The 22,145-nt window shown below is 46.9% G+C and overlaps 1 long non-coding RNA gene across 1 annotated transcript; it reads right to left on the bottom strand.

The window, feature by feature from the left end:
• Nucleotides 1-7,360: 7,360 nt before the first annotated feature.
• Nucleotides 7,361-21,679, bottom strand: LOC148714539 (uncharacterized). The gene is made up of 2 exons (XR_015975049.1): nucleotides 20,929-21,679; nucleotides 7,361-8,401 (listed from the first exon to the last, which is right to left on the bottom strand). It is a non-coding gene; the product is annotated as an uncharacterized LOC148714539 (long non-coding RNA).
• Between the last annotated feature and the right edge of the window lie 466 nt (nucleotides 21,680-22,145).

Genomic DNA, 22,145 nt, shown 5'->3' with positions numbered 1-22,145 from the left:
TAGTCTTGCGGAAGAGGCCTTCATGCATTCTACTACTACATTTATTCCCTCATGACCTACCAAAACATTCAATCCAGGTCGGAGTTCTACTCACCGTAGAGATAATCAGCATCATAACAATGGCCAACATCTCAATCATCCTTCAAGTGATGGCATCCTCTTCTCTCCCAGTAAGCCTTCTTATTTTTTTCCTGACACGGTCGTTCTTCACAATCTAGTCACCCAACTTGTCAAATTTGCAATAAAATTGGACACATTGCCATCGATTCCTATCATTGCATGAACTATGCATATCAAGGTGGCCATCCTCTAGAGAAACTTGCAGCTATAGCGACTGCTCTCTCACTAACGACAGTACTTAGTATTCTGACGCTGGTGCTATTTACCATATTACCACCTACCTCAATAAATTATCTATCTCATCAAAATATGGCAAATCTGACAATGTCCAGGTTGGCAATGGAGAAGGTTTGTCTATCTCTCATGTTGGCTCATCTTCTATCACTGGCCATAAAACTAAATTTTACTTGTTTAATGTTCTTCATTGTTCTAAAGCCTTAACAAATCTCTTATCTGTAAATCGTTTCTCTTATGATAATAACTACTATTTCTTGTTTGATGAATCTGGCTTTATTGTTAAGGATAAGAATACGAGAGCGACTTTGTACCGCGAGATGATTGAGAATGAACTTTACCCTTTCCATTTTCTAGCAAAAGATGAACATGAACAGCCTATGTGAGCTGTCACATCTCCATTGATCTCTGGCATCATCGTCTCGGCCATCCATCTCATGATATCCAATCCTCTATTTTGTCCTCTCTTTCATTTTCAAATAAACCAAGACAAACTCTATGTTCATCTTGCCAATTCGAAAAAAAACAGAAGATTGCTATTTTTATTGTCTATTTCGGCTTCTCAGTGTCCTCTAGAAATAATACATTATGATATTTGGGGACCTTTCCCTACTCTTTCATGCTCAAACTTTTTTTATTATGTGTTATCTATTGATTACTTTTCACGTTATTCATAGCTATTTTTTATGTGTTACAAATTTGATTTCCTTGATATTTTTGTCTCTTTTAAAGCACAAGTTGAAAACTTGTTTAATACTAAAATTAAAATCTTCCATTCCGATGGGGGTGGTGAATTCAAAAGCAACATTCTTAAGTATTTTTTGTCTTTACGTGGTATAATACACCACTTTTTTTGCCCCCATACTCCGAAACAAAATGGTATTGTCGAAAGAAAATATCGTCACATCGTTGAAACCAAACTTACACTTCTTGCTCATGCATCTCTTCCTCCAAAATTCTGGTTAGAAGTATTTTCTACTGCAATCTATTTAATAATCCGAATGTCTATTGTTTCTCTCGCAAAATTTTTCCATATGAGATTTTTCTAAAAAATATCATTGGACGATTCCCATTTTTGAACTTTTAGTTGTTTATATTTTTCTTGGCTTCGAATATACAAGTCCAATAAACTAGAATATCGATCCACTAAATGCTATTTCTTAGGATATAGCACTGTTCACGAAGGGTATAAATATCTTGATTTAGTATACACACACACATATATCACATCATATGACCTTTGATGAATATATCTTTCCTCTTTCAACCATATCACCATATCAATCAGCCTCTTATAATCCCACTTCTGCTCTTGACTTCCTTTCTATGTGGCTATCTCAGCTCCCTACTACCAACACTATTTGGACTATTAATAACTATACATTTTCAGATCACTCGGTAGGTACAATATATCAATCTCAGAATTTTTTTATAGTAAAAACATCCAAATCAACTACTACACCACATATCAACACAAGCATCCCAATGGAACCCATTCCACCACCTCAATATAAGATCACCTCTCATCTTCCCTCCCCTGAATCTCCACCACCACCACTATCTCCTCCACCACCACCCCCCATCACCAAACTTCCCTCCTATACTAACCAACCACCCACACCAACAAACTGAAGTTGATTTTATTGAGACATTCAATTCTGTTATTAAGCATACTTTAATCAAAATTATTTTCACAATAGCTTTGACTCACAATTGGCCACTCCATCAACTTGACGTAGAGTTTGCCTTTTTACATGGCGACCTTTAAGAAACGGTATTCATGTCTCGACCTTTCGGTTATATTGATCCATCAAAATCCAATCATATTTGTCATATGCACAAATCAATTTATGGACTCCAGCAAGCTCCTCATGTTTGCTATGCAAAGTTTGGCTCAAAACTTGTAGAGGTGGGATACGTTATTTTAGAAGCAGATCCTTCATTATCTATATATCATCATGGCAGCATTACTTTATATCTTCTTCTTTACGTTGATGATACCATTCTCACTGGCAATAATAATATTGCCCTCCGCAAGCCCATTATTTAACTTACTAATTCGATTAAAATGAAGGATATGGGCTCATTGTCATACTTTCCTGGCATTCAAGTGGGTCGGGCGAGTGATGCATTTTTCTACATCAATCCAATACATCCTAGTCTTGTTACAATGCCCTAACAAGCTTGGATGCAGACCATGCTCAAGTCTTTGCTCTATTGAAAAGCTGGGCCACATGGATAGCCCTCCTCTTGATGATCCTTCATTTTATTGGAGTATTGTTGGAGCCCTTAAATATGTAACTTTAACACGACCAAACACTGCTTTCTCAGTCAATCAAGTTTGTCAATTTTTATAACATCCAACAGAGGCTCATATGATAGTAGTCAATTGCATACTTCGATTTCTCAAAGGCACCATCACTTTTGGGACTCAGCCATGACCAGGTCCATTAAATCTTGTTGCTTACTTGGATGTAGATTGGGCTGGCATTCCTATTAATAGATTCTCTACAAGTAGTTTTTATATTTTTCTTGGACTTAACCCTATTTCTTAGAGTGCTAAAAAGTAAACAACAGTTGCTCGATCATCTACTAAAGTAGAGTATCGATGCCTTGCCTTAACTATTGCTGAACTACAATGGTTATGTTCTCTCATGCGTGAATTGCATATTTCTCTCCATTCTATTTCTTTAGTATGGTGTGACAATATTTCAACCATCTCTTTCACCTTCATTCTATTCTCTGTGATATTTTAAAAATATTTTTCTTAAAAGTATTTAAAAATATCAATAACTTCAACATATTTCTATATTTGTATATAATTTTCCTTTCAAGTTCTTTAAGATATTGATAATTTTATTTGTGCTCCCATTAAAGAGTAATAGTTGTATTTAAAGTACAAAATTTTAATACTTTTATATTATATATTTTTTAAATAATTTATAGTTTTTAATAAATTTTTAATATAAAATCTGGTTAAATCAATAATCGATATCCTTAGCCCAATCAATCTTGTGCATCCTTTATATGGGATCAAATTGAACCTCGTACTAATGTGTACTTTTTTGAACATTTTATTTTGCGTTAGCCAATGATGTCTTAAAAGAGTATTCCTATTTGTTGGTAGGAAATATGAAGACGAGCTACAAACTGATACTTAAAAAATTAATCATAAATGCAAGATAAAATAATATTTGTTGGTATTTTTTAAAAATACCACTAAAATAATTAATGTCATAGACTCTATCATGAAGATGAGATATAAACTAATACTTGGCAATTTATTATAAATGTAGGGCAAAGTGTTATTTCCTATTATTTTTTAAAAATGCCACTAAAATAATGTTGTAGATTGCATGATAAAAGTAACCTACAAGCTAATATCCCGCAATTTATTATAAATGTAGGCCAAAGTATGATTTTTCAGTATTTTTCAGAAATGCGACTAAAATAATATCGTGGATTCTATGATTTCTTGCAGTGCATGCAAACACTCAATTTAGAGTTGAAATAAGGTTTTCTCTAAATTTAGATTCCTTACCTTTTCTAAACAAAGGTGGATTGTTCATCCTGATTTATTTCACCTTGTATATAATTGAAAAACAAAGGTTTTTGAGGACAGTGGAGGACAAAACAGAGAGGGTGGCTACAAGCCTGCAACCCATGTGGCCCAAAAGGATGTACACACCTATAATCATCCAAAACATATAGTCCCTGCTTCCTTTTCTCCCATCATACTATAGATTTCTAGTCGGAAAAAGGGGCCCCTATGGACTTGTTTCCAGCTCATTGAGGCCTTTTATCAAGCAATACTCCATTTTCTTTCAAGATTAAGCATGCCATTCTCTCTACATGCATTAAGAACTTAGAATCTCATTTATTTTCTTCTCCACTCAGAAAGCTGCTCTCCTAGCTAAAGGCAAGTCAAATAATGGTAAGCAGTTAATAAAACTTATTCATGCCCCTTTTTAATTATAACAATGATTTGAGTCTTTTTATATACTGACAGAGAAAAGAAATTAGAAGAATTTAGAAGAACAATTATTTTCTATAAAACATGTGACTTTGCAAAATTCTAATATTGAGTTCCAGAGCACTATCTATGATGACAAATTGTGTATGATTTGCACATCAAAATCACAAAGGCAGGCATCAGTAAAATACTTTCTTGCAGGACAAACTCGATTGCACATTGCAGTTACCATCCTTGATTTCAAAAGAATTTTTTTATTTTTGGAGAAAAACATACACAATCCTGATGTGCACAACATACATATGATCAGGTACCTAAATGAAGTGTAACTCAAGTCACCTTTTCTTCAAGTCTGCACTGTCCTCCATTACTTCATTGCTGATTCTTTTGGACTTGAGTTGAAATCTGTTCTTCATTCAGTGATGCTCTTCACAAGAATTAAGATTGTTTATGTAGAGCTCCAGTAGATTCACATAATGTTCGACATTTTTGGATTGTAAGATGCTAAACTTGATGAAGGATGAAGCAGATATCAGTCAATCAAGTCAAATAATTCATCTCCCAAACCAAATCCAAGCATTCCAGCCATGTCAAATGTCTTCAACTTAGGCTATGGAATATTTTGCTGCTTCAACCAGGAGTAATTACACAATAAATCCTTGTTCATTGCAAATAATTCCAGGGCTCCAGGGTTGAGCAAACCAAGTCTCATACTCATCTGCAACATATTTCAACCCAGAGGTGCATATTTAGTTACATATCCAAAACAAGGAAAAGGGGTTGCATGTCACGAGCAAGAACTTTAATTGTTGGCCCAAAATCATTTCTGATGTTATATGAAAGATTGTTTTCTGATCTCATTTTTCTTTACATAACTTTGTCGTGGTCTATGAATATTCAGTAATAACATCTATCATTAGTTTACAAAGTTAAAAAGATCAGCCAACATCTAAAGGTACACAAGAAACAATTTTTTTGAGAAGGAATGTTCACAAACCACATAATTTTTTCATACTAAATTACTTTAAACCCACGAAGCAAAATTTGATCTTTTAAGTGGTTATACCATCCTGCATGTATGCAAGAGAATTGGCACGTGAATTAGAGTTCAGTAGTGCAGAAAAATTTGTGTACACAGACTGTATAAAAAACACTTCACCACTGCATGAGAACAAATTTGTTCTGAATCGAGTGCTGCTTAGCACGAAAACAGTGATGATATAGACCTTAATATAATATAAACAAATCAAAGCAATTCTAGGAAACACTAAAATAGAGCTAATTCATGATTTATCAACAAAGCATCAAGGTAATTTTGGTCTAAGTTCATGTATGATAACTACATGCAGAACGAAAACTTCAACATTCAATTTTAGGAATCAAACTAATGTTACATAAATTTTCCAACTATATGGAAACTCTCGGCTAGTTGGCATCTCTCTCCCAAGTGGAGAGGACCAGGGTCCAAACCCTGGACGGGGGCACCCCCAACAGTATTTCTCAAAAAATAAAATTGCAAAGTCCCAAGGAAAAGATTATCAAAAAGATGGAAGTTAAAAGCTTTATTTTAGATACAGATCGAACTAGTTGAAGCATCAGAACAAGAGAAAGTTAACTTCCATATAACCAAAAACAGGCTTTATGGAAAAGTTTATAAAGAAACTTTTTTGAAAAATATATAGAAGAATAACCATTCTAGTATTCACTAATTTGGACCATCATTTCCTACATAGTAAATGGAATATGCATTTATATAGAATTAATACTTTATGCAACTAGGGAAAACAACTTACCAATATAATATGTCAGACTCAAGAAGATATATTTGGAGTTTCATTCTTTGTAGAAAATCAATATATGCACATTTTGACATCTTTTAAAATAGCATAGACATGTAGGATGGCACACTATATCAACCGCGCCGGTCTAGGATCCAGAACAAACACCAAATATATATAAAAAAAGATTTGCAAAGAATTGAAAGAAGTAAATAATAGTAAAAGGAAAAAATTGAAAAACAAAATAAATTTGTTTAAGAGAAAATAAAGGTCAAACAATGGATTTGGTTCCGGCTCACAAAGATGCCTCACTAAAGATGCTCCAAATACAAAACTATTCTCTCCAAATTTCTTCACATAATTCTCTCCCCCTATTTATACAATCATACTCTCTCTCTCACTAAAAGATAAAATTCCACCGCAAAACAAAATAGAGTCCTACTAGAACATAAAAGGAACCCTAACAACTCTCCATAAGTCATATTTTCCGATTAGGACTAGGATTGGTTTATTTAGCCTAAAGCTTATTCTAAGTTAGCATGAACCAACACCTAATGGAAAAAAAAAAAAACTAATGCATTGGAGTTCTTGATGACTCCAACAAGACATTCTCAGAATTTCAACTAATTTTCATACCAAGGGACAAGACAAGGTCTAATCTTGTCGCCTTCTTTATTCAAAAATCACATTTTTCCTAAAGCTTCTCTGCCATTTAAATTTCTTCCATTGTCTAGACACCAATGTCATCCAAAACTTTTACTTAAAGAGGCGCAATTAACCAATCCTAAATTCTCAACTAGTTAGATAACGGCTAATATGGCTTCATAATTTAATGAAGGCCTAGACTAAATGAAAGATTTAGGATTCAAACAAATGGGAGCGGAGAAGTCTCAGATCTATAGAGAAGCGGTAGCAAATCTCACATATGTGCATAAAAAGATATGATTTTTAATAGACAAATAGTGCTCACTATCAAAAGATGGACACAAAAATGTACAGAGAAGTTGAGGAACGAAACCTAATTACAAAGATGGAAGGGAGTTCCAAGTAGATGCGAGGCCGTAGCCCATGGAGCTGGATTCTTATTTTGGTAGCACCGTGGCTGCCATCGCCATGGATTCGATTCGAGGAGGAAGAGGCAAACGAGATGCAGAGGAAGAGTGGAAGAACAAAGGAGAGAGGTTTCTCATTAGGACTCCAAATAGGCAAAAGAGGAAAGTGTTTTGACATCCCTAACTAGTCTTTAAATCTTGTATGAGTCCTTAAGTTGTAAGTTTTGCAGAGATTGCAAATAATGTTTGCAGCTTCATAATGAATGTAATGTATTAAGAAAAAAAAAAGCTTCTAAAAGACCTGCAATTACTTTTAGGAGCATAAATTGCAAGCTAAATACTGCCATTTATTGGTAGTCTCCAATCTCTACTATATGGGTAGTCTAGATATGTTGAAGCAAAAATTATCTTAAGATCTGTAAATTAGCCTTCATTACATATGGGTTTGAAGGCAACAAGTTCTTTATAGAGACTGCATATTTTTTGATTTCTTGTATTAATGCAAAAAATATCTCAAAGTCCCTAATGATCTTTTATTTAATTGAAGATTTGTAAAGTACAGGTTTATATATATTGCAAGCTATTGAAGTAAAAATTATGTCCAAATTTTAAATAAATGTCTTATAAAATATGGATTCCAAAGTTTCAATTTCCATAGAATGCAAATGCTTTGTGGAAATACCTAGATTGTGTCAACGTATAACTTATCTCAAAGTCCCAAAGTGATGCAACAATTAAATCACAAATTTCATAGATGACTTCAAATTATAGATAAGCAGAAATAGATGCCAAAGTCCCTAATGACCCTTTAATTATTTATGGGTTTTTAATTGTAAATTTCATATAAGATTGCAAGTGCATGCAGTCTCTAATTGATCCAATAATTATTTAATTAAGGGCTTGTCTAGATTCCCACTTAATAAATTCCATAGATAAATCTCTTCCTGACCAAAATTTAGAGAATCAGTTGCAGCAGAAAAGAAGACATTGTCTCGTTCAAGAAGCCTATAGAACGAACAATCCTATAATTATAGAATAGAGAATTGTGATTAATAGCGTAAGAGCCCGTATTAAATTGGGCTTGGGCCGGCCTGGGAGCGGTGTGGACCGGCCGCTTGGGCCGACCGCGTGCGTGGCACGTGGTTGGGGGCAGGGAGGAAGACTCCTGATCAGAGTCTTCATCTTCCCCGAGTCCGTCGAGGACAACGAGACCTAGGGCTCATCGGACTCCCCTAGGATTTTACCTGTTGGGGGAAAAATCCCAAGTCATACATCCACGGAGGCGCTCGGCCGAAGTACGCCGACCGGAAAGCTACTCGGCCAAGGAATGCCGACCAGGAAGGCGCTCGACTAGAGGGCGCCGACCAGAGTGCGCGCCAAGAGGTGCCCAACCAAAATAAGCTGCTCGGTTAGAAAGTGCCGACCAGAGACAGCGCCGAGGCGCTCTGCTAGAAGGTGCTCGCCTAAAGGGCGCCGACCAGGAGTACTCAAAGCAGCCCCGCCACAGGGTGCCCCATCGGGCGACCAGCTCGGCTCGGCACCCTTGCCGAGCCGATGCCTTAACCAAATGTTCAACCTCCGCCTAAAGTCCAAGGGACTGACAACTCCTACGGCTTGCGACCTGCCACTATCTCCAAGCCATCAAGGCATAAGATCTCCGCAGGCGTTCGGCACGACCTGCCATTAATGCATGAGACTCCCTCAAGTCTCCGATGCACTCAGGCATTTAATATGCACTCAGGCATTTAATGAACACGGCCCAAGACGATCTCCGGATCACTGAACCATCAGAGCGCATGGCTCTACCTGACCGCCGGTTCATTCGGTAATAAATGCACTTACCATCCACAGACCCCAGGCCCGCTACGGCCGGCGGTTCAACCACTCCAACAGGTCCGATCGACCGTGACAACTCCCTGATTCCGGTCTGATCCGGTCCCTTTCTCCATTACGCCATTAATGGGCTAAATCGTGCCCAATTATTACAAAACAGGACAAACCTCCTGTCACCTCCCAGGTAACCAAAATCCTCCTATAAAAGGAAACCTGGGGGGAAGAGGGGAGAGGAGAACAACAAAAACGAAAACAGATCCCCGGGACTGAACCCGCCGGAAAGCACAGACACAATAGAGGACATCATCCTCTTCGTCTTCTTTATCTTATCCAAATGTTCCTGCTGTCTTCTCCATATACTCTCTTCCCTGCTCTCTCCACATACTTGCCCCCTCTGACTTAGGCATCGGAGGGCCGGCGCCGGGGAGCCCGGCCACCGGTTTTCCTTGCAGGACTTGCACACCCCCCGCGACGGAGGACGCAGCCAGCCGGCGCACCGCCGCCCGCCTCCTACAGCAGCGGAGCTCCTCCTTCCCCGGCTTCACGGCGGCCCTCGGGTCCAATTTCCAGCAACAGTTGGCGCTAGAGGAAGGGCCCGAGTTCGCTACCATGAAGCTAAGAAGCAAAGGGGCTTCCAACGCCTCTCGACGTCCTCCACCAAGCCCAGAATGTTCCGTTCGGAACTCACCACCCCCGGTTGAGCCAGCACCTCAAGTTCAACCGGAACAATTTGATGCCCTGGTGCAGCAAGTGCAGGCGTTGGCTACCGCCGTCCAAAGCTTGCAACCCAGGGGCATCCCAGCAGCACCGCCTCCCCCGGCTCCAGTTCAACCGGAGCCCCCTACAAGCGGGCTTCCTCTTCGAGGTCAGGACCCTCAAGTCCAGGCCTCCCTCTGGAGAGAGCACCCAGTCAGAGATCACGGAGGCTGGCTACAGCCTTCAGAAGCTGAGTCGGTTCCAGGGCAACCTGCACCCGGAGGAACCGCTGTAGCGATCCTCCAGAATGATGAACTCGACAAGAAGGTCGAGAAGTTAGAGCGCCAAATTCAGGCACTCCACGGGAGAAAATCAGGACGTGATAACGACTTCGAGTTCACTACGAAGTCTCCCTTCTCCCCGGAGATCGAAGATGAACTGGTCCCACCACAGTTCAAGATGCCCCAGGTGGAGCCCTACAACGGCAAGGCTGATCCCCTGGACCACCTGGAGAGTTACCGGGTCTTAATGGCCCTACAAGGAGCCTCGGAGGCCATGATGTGCAAAGCTTTCCCGGCGACACTCCGAGGGCCAGCCCGGCTTTGGTTTACCGGGCTGAAGCCGAGTACTGTCTCTTCCTTTGAGCAACTCGGCAGACAATTTGCTGGCAACTTCGCCGCTAGCCAGCCCCAGCGGCGGACATCCGACTCCCTCCTTGACATCAAACAAAAGGAGGGAGAATCCTTCAAGGAGTACTTGGACCGGTTCACCGCCGCAACATGGGAGGTCCGGGAGCTTGACCAGTCAATCGCCATGTCAGCATTGAAGACTGGAGCCCGGTCCTACAGATTTCTCTTCTCGATCGAGAAGAATTTCCCCACGGACCTCACCGAAATGTTCGCTCGGGCGCGGAAGTATGCCAAGGCAGAAGAGGCCGTGGCAGTTAGGCGGGGCGGAACCGAGCAGAACCCCAAGAAAAGACGCCGCGAGGAGCGCGGCCGATCCAGAAGCCCGTCTCCACGACGAGCTAAGAATCCGCCCCGCCCGAAGAGTCCACCCCGGTTGAGAGGACCGCCGCAGCAGAGGTCACTCCGCCCGAGGTTCCCACTGCAGGCCCGTGCACCTGAAGGGAGGTATGAAAAGTATACTCCCCTCAATGCTCCTCGGGCTGAAATCCTCATGGAGATTGAGAATCGGGATTGCATCCGGCTCCCCCCTCCAAAGCCAGACACCAGAATCCGGCGTGATCTCCGGAAGTATTGCCGTTTTCACCGGGATCACGGCCATGATACCGAGGATTGTTATCAGCTCCGAAATGAGATCGAAGCACTCATTCGCCGAGGGGTGCTCGATCGGTTTGTGCAAGGCCGGCGTGAAGGGAAGAAGCCAGCCGAAGGAGCAGCACAGCCTGAAGGTTCCAATGCCAACAGGCCCATCGCCGGCGTCATCAATACTATCCGAGGAGGGACCTCGGCTGGGGAAGCCTCAGGGGAAGAAGCCTCCTCGAAGCGCCCGCGCACCTCTGAAGCTATCTCCTTCTCAGATGACGATCTAGAAGGAGTCGAAACTCCCCATGATGATGCCATGGTCATCTCCATGATCATAAATAAATTTGATGTAAAACGCATCCTGGTTGATAATGGAAGCTCGGCGAATGTTTTGTATTTTGATGCTTATTGTAAAATGGGGATAACAAAAGAACAGCTACGGAGGATGAATGCTCCGCTAGTTGGATTCACTGGGGATTCAGTCCCAGTAGAGGGCGAGATCGACCTTCTGGTCACAGCCGGGCTCGCCCCTCGTGAAAGTACCATGGGTATGAGCTTCCTTGTGATACGCCTGCCCTCGGTTTACAACGCCATCCTTGGAAGGCCAGGACTCAACGCCCTCCGAGCAGCGGTCTCAACTCACCACCTGCTGATGCGATTCCCCACCAGCCAGGGAGTCGGTGAAGTTCGAGGAGACCAAATGGTGGCAAGGCGATGCTACCTAGCGACCCACGAGGCAAGACGACCAGCCGAGGTGCCCGCCCCAACGACTGACCAGCCCTCAACTGAAGTTATGGAGGCACGGGTCAACCCCCAGAAAGAGCGGGTAGAGCCTGATGAGTTGTTAATTCAAGTTCCCTTACGAGAGAACTCTCCTGAGCTAACCGTGCAGGTCGGCTCCGGCCTTGACGAGCACGCGAGGAGTCGCCTCGTCGACTTCCTACGGGACAATATGGATGTCTTCGCCTGGTCGCCTGTAGACATGCCGGGGATAGACCCGGAGGTCATGGTCCACCGGCTTCAGGTGAAGCCGACCTGCAAGCCCGTGCGACAAAAGAAGCGAGGCGCCGCCCCTGAACGACAACGAGCAGCAGCCGAGGAGGTCGGCAAGCTCCTTGAAGCCGGCTTCATCCGGGAGATATCCTACCCGGAATGGCTCGCCAATGTGGTCCTCGTCAAAAAAGCTAGCGGAAAGTGGCGTATGTGCGTGGACTACACCGACCTGAATAAAGCCTGCCCAAAGGACAGCTTTCCACTTCCCAGCATAGACCAGCTCGTGGACTCCACCTCCGGTCACGAGCTGCTGGCATTCATGGACGACTTTTCCGGATATAACCAGATCCGCATGGCGCCAGAAGACGAGGAAAAGACAGCCTTCATCACCGATGGGGGAACCTACTGCTACAAAGTGATGCCATTCGGTCTAAAAAATGCCGGGGCGACTTATCAAAGGCTGGTCAGCCGGATCTTCAAAGACCAAATAGGCCGAAACATGGAGGTCTACGTGGATGACATGCTGGTGAAAAGTAAGGCGGCGCAAGACCACATAGCCGACCTCAACGAAGCATTCTCCACACTCCGAAAGTACCAGATGAAGCTCAACCCAGCTAAATGTGCATTCGGGGTCACCTCCGGCAAATTCCTCGGCTTTATCATTACACAACGAGGAATCGAGGCCAATCCAAAGAAGATCCGAGCCCTCCAAAGGATGACGCCTCCCAGGACGGTCAAGGAGGTACAGCGGCTCACGGGCCGAGTGGCAGCCCTCGGGAGGTTTATCTCCCGCTCAGCCGAGCGCTGCCTTCCATTTTTTGCAGCCCTCAAAAAGCCGAAGAACTTTTTGTGGTCGGACGAGTGCCAGCAATCTTTTGAAGAGCTCAAGCACCTGCTGGCTTCCCCTCCCCTACTCACGAAGCCTCAACAGGGTGAGCTCTTCTACTTGTATTTAGCTGTCTCCCCTGTAGCAGTAAGCTCGGTCCTGGTCCGAGAGGAGGGGAAACTTCAGAAACCGGTGTATTACACCAGCCGGGTCTTAAGGGATGCTGAGACCCGATACTCCAAGCTTGAGAAGACCGCCTATGCTTTGATCATCTCAGCTCGGAGGCTCCGACCCTACTTCCAAGCTCACACAGTGGCTGTGCTGACTGACCAGCCGATCAAGCAGATCCTGTAGAGATCAGATCGTGCGGGTCGGATCACTAAATGGGCCATTGAGCTCGGGGAATTCGACATTGAGTACCGGCCCAGACAGGCGATCAAAGCACAAGCACTCGCAGACTTCATAGCCGAGTGCACCATACTAGATGAGGTCGAGCCTGAACCCGAGCCACCGCTGGAGCGGACCCCGAGTTTTACATGGGCTTTACATGTCGATGGCTCTTCAAACTCGGAGGGTAGTGGAGCAGGATTTATTCTCACCAGCCCGGAGGGGGTGGTCGCCGAGCAGGCCTTGCGCCTCGAGTTTCCTGCTTCCAATAACATGGCGGAGTATGAAGCGCTCGTCGCCGGGCTTAAGCTAGCCAAAGAGCTAGGAGTGAAGGACTTGAAGGCCTTCAGTGATTCTCAGCTCGTCGTCAACCAAATTGTGGGCGACTTCGAAGCCAGAGACCCGACCATGCAGAAGTATCTCCAGAAGGTACGGGATCTCGCCTCGACCTTGGACTCTTTCCACATTCAACATATTGCCAGGTCGGAGAATCTCAGGGCCGACCAGCTATCAAAGCTGGCGTCCTCTCGCATGAGCGAGCTTCCCAAAGAGGCAGTCCTGGAATATCTCCAAAAGCCCAGCACAGACGAGCCCGAGCAGACCCTCTGCACCGAGCTCGAGCCAAGCTGGATGGATGGACTCATCAGCTATCTGCAAGACGAAACCCTCCCTGCCGATGTACGAGAGGCTCGCCAAGCGCCTCGCCACCCGATACATACTATACGAGGGAAAGCTCTATCGGAAATCCTTCACCTCTCCCCTTCTCAGATGCCTTCGCCCAACGGAAGCTAATTATGCCCTGCGCGAAGTCCACGAAGGAATTTGTGGAAACCATCTGGGAGGACGAGCCTTGGCCCATAAAATTCTGCGCCAAGGATATTATTGGCCGACACTCCAGAAGGATGCTATGGATTTCGTCCAAAGATGCGACCGGTGCCAAAAGAACGCCAATGTTCAGCGCCGGCCCTCGGCTCCTTTGACTTCTATCAGCTCCCCTTGGCCTTTTGCCCAGTGGGGAATTGACATCCTCGGGCCATTTCCTCTGGCCACCGGGCAAAGGAAGTTCCTGGTCGTCTCCATCGACTACTTCACTAAGTGGGTGGAAGCTGAGCCCCTCGCCCGGATCACCGAGCAGAAGATGCGGGATTTTGTTTGGAAGTCCATCATTTGCAGATTTGGGCTCCCCCGCATCCTTATCTCTGACAACGGTCGCCAGTTCGACAACATCCATTTCAGAGAGTTCTGCTCCGAGCTTGGCATTGACCACCGCTTCACCTCGGTCGCGCATCCTCAGACAAACGGAGAAACCGAGGTAACAAATCGTACTATTTTGCAGGGTCTCAAAACCAGGCTCGACAAATCCAGAGGACAATGGGTCGAAGACCTATACAATGTCCTGTGGGCTTACCGGACTACGTTCCGCGTCCCCACCGGCGAGACTCCCTTCAACCTGACATATGGGACGGAGGCCGTCATTCCACTAGAGATTGGGCTCCCCTCTCCAAGAGTCGAGCACCACGATGCTAGCTCCAACTCTTCGCAGCTCAGAGGCAACCTCGACCTGATCGAGGAAACAAGGGAGGTCGCCCGAGTGCGTATGGCGAGGTACCAACAAAAGACAGCTCAGTACTACAACGCCAGGGTCAAAGTCAAATCTTTCAGACCAGGGGACCTTGTCCTAAGAAGAGCTGAAACCTCCCGACCAACTGAGCAAGGGAAGCTGGCCCCGAATTGGGAGGGACCATACCGAGTCACGCGCATTCGCCGACCCGGAGCTTATCAATTGGAGTCTCTAGATGGGACTCCCATTCCGTGGAGCTGGAGCTCTGAAAATCTCCGCGTGTACCACCAGTAGAACCCTAAGGGGTCCCTCATTATTCAACCATTAAATTTCATTCTATGAATTTCACTCTATGAATTTCATTTCACGATAAACTGATGGTTTGCGAACTTATTCCGAGCTCACCAATTTTCTTGATTATATCATGGCATCAGGTTTATTCTTCCTCCCTAACCACGGTTGGGATGCCCTGATACCTCGGGATGATGGAGTACCTGCGTGGACTCCCTGAAGATGTCCATGAGTTTATGGTGCGCTCTCCATCAACGAGCTCGGCTCGTTCTCCTACCCTGGCCACGGTCAGGATGCCCCGAGACGTCGGGATGCCCCGGTTACCGGGAAGCTCGAGGCGTCGAGACATGAGTAGCGGTCCTCTCTGGCCGGACGAGCTCGGCTCGTGCTCCATCGATTATTGAGTAGCGGTCCTCTCTGACCGGACGAGCTCGGCTCGTGCTCCATCGACTATTGAGTAGCGGTCCTCTCTGACCGGACGAGCTCGGCTCGTGCTCCATCGACTATTGAGTAGCGGTCCTCTCTGACCGGACGAGCTCGGCTCGTGCTCCATCGTTTATTGAGTAGCGGTCCTCTCTGACCGGACGAGCTCGGCTCGTGCTCCATCGACTGTTGAATAGCGGTCCTCTGACCGGACGAGCTCGGCTCGTGCTCCTACCCCGACCTCGGCCGGGATGCCTCGAGACGTCGAGATGCCCCGATACGTTGGGATGTTGTCTTTATTGGCCAAACGAGCTCGGCTCATTCTTTACCAGCTTCAACCAACGAGCTCGGCTCGTTCCTTCATCGATGGATTTCTCTGTCGACGCCCTCCAAAAACGGAGTCCGAGCAGAGAAGCGTCTTCAGTCGCCTCGGCGCCAGGACGCACACGGTACAAGGTACCCATGTATTTAATGTTTCTGCATCATTTTATCTATTTCTCTGCCGATGTCCTCAAAGAACGGACACCGAGCAGAGAAGCGTCTTCAGTCGCCTCGGCGCCAGGACGCACACGGTACAAGGTACCTATTTATTTAATGTCTTCACATTACCTATTATTGGATTTCTCTGTCGATGCCCTCCAAAAACGGAGTCCGAGCAGAGAAGCGTCTTCAGTCGCCTCGGCGCCAGGACGCACACGGTACAAGGTACCTATTTATTTAATGTCTTCACATTACCCATTATTGGATTTCTCTGCCGACGTCCTCGAAGAACGGAGTCCGAGCAGAGAAGCGTCTTCAGTCGCCTCGGCGCAAGGACGCATACGGTACAAGGTACCCATTTATTTAATGTTTTTACATTACCCATTATTGGATTTCTCTGCCGACGTCCTCGAAGAACGGAGTCCGAGCAGAGAAGCGTCTTCAGTCGCCTCGGCGCAAGGACGCATACGGTACAAGGTACCCATTTATTTAATATTTTTACATTACCCATTATTGGATTTCTCTGCCGATGTCCTCAAAAAGTGGACACCGAACAGAGGAGCGTCTTCGATCGCCTCGGCGAAGAAGTGCTCATGACACCGACACATTGTTGCAAGTCCGGTGAATCCCCGTCACGGGCTGACGGGTATGCAGTCCATTTGTAAGAAAAGAATCCGGTTCGCCCCGGCAACCCGAGGCTCGGATTCGAAACTCGCCGTATTAAGAAGTCTCAAGTCCTAACGACCGCCCTAGGGCTTAGTCGAATTCTGGACTAGGCTCGAAAAAACGTTTCGAGCCCAAACCCTTGGTATAAGCACAAGCGTTGCTATACCATTAGTCGAAGAACCGAGCAATGGAGCTCGGCAAGCCAAACACTAACTCAAAACCCTGTGGCGGGAAAAGCTCAGGCCCTAGAGCCCATATCCTCGGAACCTAAAACAGATCCGAGCAGAGAAACTTGAACTACAATAGACGAGTTTCCACACAAATGAATATTCATTTCAAAAAGCCCGGAGGCCTAGTACAAGAGCTCGGACCCGGCCTTAACAAAGTATAGAGGCCGCTCCGGCTTACAAAAAAGAAAGAGAAGATAGGAAAAAGGGGAAAACTACACCAAGGGCTCAGGCCCGGCGACTTCAGGAACAGTTGGCTCTTCTGCGGCCGAGGCCCCCACGGTGGCTTTGGGAGCTGCCTCGGTGACCTCGAGAGCGATCTCGCCTTCTTCAGCTTGACCCTCCTGGTCGGTCCCGCCAGAGGTTGGAACCTCTACCTCCGCCTCCGCTTCTGGGTTTTCGACCCCAGCGCCTGGTTGAAGCAGGCTAAGGTCGAAATCTGGGAGAAGTCGCCGCAACTGATTGCGGAAGTCCTTGAAGCCCTGGATGAGACCATTGACGCCTTCCTCTTCCATCAAGTCGCGAAACTCTTCCGATTCGCGGAAGAGCTTGACGGCGTCCTGGGCCTGCTCCCGGGCCTCCTTCTCTCGAGCCTCGTGGTAGGCGGCCTTCCGCTCCAAAATCTTTATTTCTCTTTCGCGATCCGCGAGCAGAGATTGCACGTCAAGTAGACGGATCTCGAGATCTCGGACCTTTATTCGAGCCTCCCCCACCTCCTGCTCGCGTATAGCGAGCGACGATTCGGCCTCCGTCCGGCGGGCCTCCGTGGCGCGCACTTCAGACATAGTCAAAGAGTGCGCGCCCTTCTCCTCTTCAAGTTCGGCGACCAGAGTCCGAACCTCGTCTTCGGCCGCCCCTAGCTTCGCTTGAAGCACTTTCTGCTCGGCCTCAGACGCGAGGAACTTTGTTTCGGCCTCCTCGCGCCCCCTTTGATGCCTTCGGGCCCGGTCCCGATAGTCCTAGATGATGTGAATCATCGTCTCGGTCTCGTGGAGGCGCTGCAAGAGGGACATGTAAGAAACAGTTTTAAGCCGAAACACAAATTTGCACAGAGATAAAAGCTGACTTACTCGGATGGAAGAGCAAATAGCGGAATCCATGAACTCGCCGTAGTTCATGGACCGAATTTTGGCCTGGTCGGCCGGGAGCAGCGCGACCCGAAGAACTTCGCGCGCCACTTGAGCATTATCGAGGGCCGAGTCGCCCTCGAAAACAGCCCATCCAGGAGCGTAAGGCACCCGCTCCTGAGGACCCGAAGAATCCGCCAGACCGGCCTCAGCTGGCCTGGGTGCGGCCGACCCCGTTGCTTCTTGGCTATTCCCCGGCTCAGAGCTGGGGAATTGGGGTCGAGTAGACGGCTGACCGGACCGCTGCGTGGTAGAGGTGGGGCGTGCGAGCGCCAGATCTGTTGAGGTCCTCCCTCCCTGGTCGGAATTTGGAGCTTCCCGCCGACCAGGGACTTGCGAAATCGGCACCGGACACGGAAGTGCCATCGTGGCTCCGCCAGAGCCCACGCCCTCTCCCCGACCAGCCTCAGGGCGCACGGGGCGAGAAGCGCGCGCCTCAACTGTTGTGGTCGTCGAGGTCTTCGCCGAGGTCTTTGCTTTCTTCCTCGGCTCGGTCGGTTCTCCTGAGAGTTCGGCCGCCCTCTTCTGGAAGCGGGCGTAAAGGACTTCGCTCTTGGTCACCATTTTTGCGATGTCTGCAAAGATAAGCAAAATTAGAACATTAGAACAATAAGGAAATAAGAAGTTGCTGTAACTATCCTTACCCTGAGGACGTGCCGAGCTCAAGCCCACGTTCACCAGGGCGTCCTCGCTAATGAGGCCGTTCAGCAAAATCCCGTCCCCAAGGCTGCGGATGGTATCGAAGATCTCCTGCTCACGCGGAGAAAGCTGGGGGAGCCTGTTGATGGATTTAAGTTGGGCCGGCCTCCACCTGGGGTCAAACCCCCAGGACCGTTCAGAACCCAGGAAGAAGAATTTCTCCTTCCAACCATGAATGGATGAGGGGGCACCATGAAAAAGTGGCCGACCCACCCGGAGGGCGATGTAGAGCCACTCCCCGTCTCCCGGGTTCGACTTGAAAATAAAAAGTCGCCGGAAGACGTTGACAGAGGTAGGAATCCCCTGTAGTAAACACAGTGACAGGAAACCCATCACTGTCCTCCAAGCGTTTGGAGTGAGTTGCGCCGGAACCAACTGGCATACCGCCAGCAACTCATTCACAAAGCTGTGAAGAGGAAATCGGAGGCCGGCCCAGAGTGACTCCGAGTGCACTCCGATCCGGCCTACCGGAGGATCGGTTACCCGATCCCTTCGCCTGGCGGGTTCCAAACGGAACCCGTGAAGAGGAAAAAACCACTCTTCGGTCATCTCGACCTCCAGGACACTCATGGTGGATACTACTTCGCTAGGCAAAGAACCCATTACAAGAGAGGGAAATCAAAAAGAAGGGGGACCTGGAAAGATGCCGGAGAAAAGGGACTTCGGTCTGAGGAAGGCTGGGAGAATAGGAAGCTGGAAGCAGAAAGCAATAGAGAGAGAACAGGGGACCGGGGGAGAGTTTATATAGACCTCCCCAACGGCCTGGATCAGCAAAGAAAGCGCTGCATCTTGGTTAGATGATAACACGTGTCGGCCTAAAAGACAGAACGACGCATTTAATTAGGGCTAGCGCTTCGAACGTCGAAGCGCCCCATCGGATCGTGCGGAAAGGCGTCCGCAATCGAAGATCGTGCGGCCCCATCATGAGCCCACGACACGAGGACGCTTCGCAAAAGGTGTCCCAATAATGAGACTCTTCGGGAAAGAAGAGACGCCGCCTATTAAAGGCACCTCGAAGCGTTCGATAACTCAAAACGCACAGTAAATCAAAATTCGTAATGACCCAATTAAAGCTACTTCCCGCGCTCCAGCTGATAGCCAACTGGAGCTCGGAAGTCGGGGGGTAGTGTTGGGGGAAAAACCCCAAGTCATACATCCACAGAGGCGCTCGGCCGAAGTACGCCGACCGGAAAGCTGCTCGGCCAAGGAATGCCAACTAGGAAGGCGCTCGACTAGAGGGCGCCGACCAGAGTGCGCGCCAAGAGGTGCCCAACCAAAATAAGCTGCTCGGTTAGAAAGTGCCGACCAGAGACAGCGCCGAGGCGCTCTGCTAGAAGGTGCTCGCCTAAAGGGCGCCGACCAGGAGTACTCAAAGCAGCCCCGCCACAGGGTGCCCCATCGGGCGACCAGCTCGGCTCGGCACCCTTGCCGAGCCGATGCCTTAACCAAATGTTCAACCTCCGCCTAAAGTCCAAGGGACTGACAACTCCTACGGCTTGCGACCTGCCACTATCTCCAAGCCATCAAGGCATAAGATCTCCGCAGGCGTTCGGCACGACCTGCCATTAATGCATGAGACTCCCTCAAGTCTCCGATGCACTCAGGCATTTAATATGCACTCAGGTATTTAATGAACACGGCCCAAGACGATCTCCGGATCACTGAACCATCAGAGCGCATGGCTCTACCTGACCGCCGGTTCATTCGGTAATAAATGCACTTACCATCCACAGACCCCAGGCCCGCTACGGCCGGCGGTTCAACCACTCCAACAGGTCCGATCGACCGTGACAACTCCCTGATTCCGGTCTGATCCGGTCCCGTTCTCCATTACGCCATTAATGGGCTAAATCGTGCCCAATTATTACAAAACAGGACAAACCTCCTGTCACCTCCCAGGTAACCAAAATCCTCCTATAAAAGAAAACCTGAGGGGAAGAGGGGAGAGGAGAACAACAAAAACGAAAACAGATCCCCGGGACTGAACCCGCCGGGAAGCACAGACACAATAGAGGACATCATCCTCTTCGTCTTCTTTATCTTATCCAAATGTTCCTGCTGTCTTCTCCATATACTCTCTTCCCTGCTCTCTCCACATACTTGCCCCCTCTGACTTGGGCATCGGAGGGCCGGCGCCGGGGAGCCCGGCCACCGGTTTTCCTTGCAGGACTTGCACACCCCCCGAGGCGGAGGATGCAGCCAGCCGGCGCACCGCCGCCCGCCTCCTACAGCAGCGGAGCTCCTCCTTCCCCGGCTTCACGGCGGCCTCCGAGTCCAATTTCCAGCAACATTACCTATAAAAAGGAAAAAACCTCCCCTATTCCCTTGAGGCATCTTACTCTAATCTCTGATCGATCGCCGGCAAATTCCACTCCTTTCCTCGATTTTTCCGTTGAGTGTGCGAGGTAAGTCACGGTCAATTACCTCGCCGAAGCAAGGTAATCAACCCACCTTCCTCTCTCATGGACTTCACCCAGTTACAAGGCCACCATCAACGGCCTGAGTCGAGCCGGCCGGTCGCCGAATTCTTTGAATGGAGTTCTTCCCCACTCTGGATTCCTCTCCCCTGTTTTTCTCTTCTTCTTCCCGTCCGGCTAATCACCACCGCCGTCACTGGACATGGCCCTGCTCGGGTTGCAGAGGGCCGGAGTCGTTTCCGCTACTGCTGTTGTCGGAGATCGCTGCCATGGGGGTGGCCGCCAGTCATGGCCCTTTCTCTCTTTCCATCTTGTTTATCTCTTGCCTTCTCTCTCTTGCTCTCTCCCATGTTTCTCTCTGTATCACTCTTTCTCTCTCTAGACATTTTATAAACCACATAGCCAAATATCTAGCTAAACCCAGGTTGACTAGGTGGTCCCCAAAAGAGGTCTCGAGCTGGCATTATAGGATCGGAGATCCGGACAGGCGTTAAATTTTAATATCATTCATTCCATAATTTTATACCATTAATCATGGTTATTGTGGTCACTCTGATGATTAGGATTGATCTTATAGTGAGACAATTATTTAGGTAAGAAGGTGTTGAGCATACCATTTTACCCTTGATTTCGTAGATCGAGGAGTGGATCAACGTATCCAGTATTTGAGTATGCCATCGGTAGAGATAAAAAGTCTTGCACACAATCACTTATATAAATAATATATATTTTGTAATATGTGTCGATGATTTGGAATTTGCACCGTTTGCCATATGATTGTTGATTTATTTTTGACGTTGTTATATAAATTTTTTTTTTATTATATAGACATATCAAATATCGATGATTATGTTTGCTTGGATTATGATTTTGGTTGTTGGGATGTGATGTTGATTATTTTAGAATTTGAACAAAATATAATATAAAATTATAATTTTCTAGTATGGATAAAATTGAATGATTTGATTGATGAACAAAAAAAATTTGGACTGAACAAGTTTTCTTGGATTGCCACTGTGGGCCGAAACATAGTTATTTTGGATTTCTACTACAAACCGAAGCGCAGTTATCTTGTTTTGCCACCACAGGTCAAA

This window comes from Phoenix dactylifera, chromosome 2, assembly GCF_051530095.1.
Source record: "Phoenix dactylifera cultivar Ajwa chromosome 2, Ajwa_hap1_PhDact_Kaust_v1.1, whole genome shotgun sequence".
Lineage (NCBI taxonomy): Eukaryota > Viridiplantae > Streptophyta > Magnoliopsida > Arecales > Arecaceae > Phoenix > Phoenix dactylifera.
Note: the sequence above shows the minus strand (reverse complement) of the source record. Positions and strands in the feature narration are given on the sequence as shown.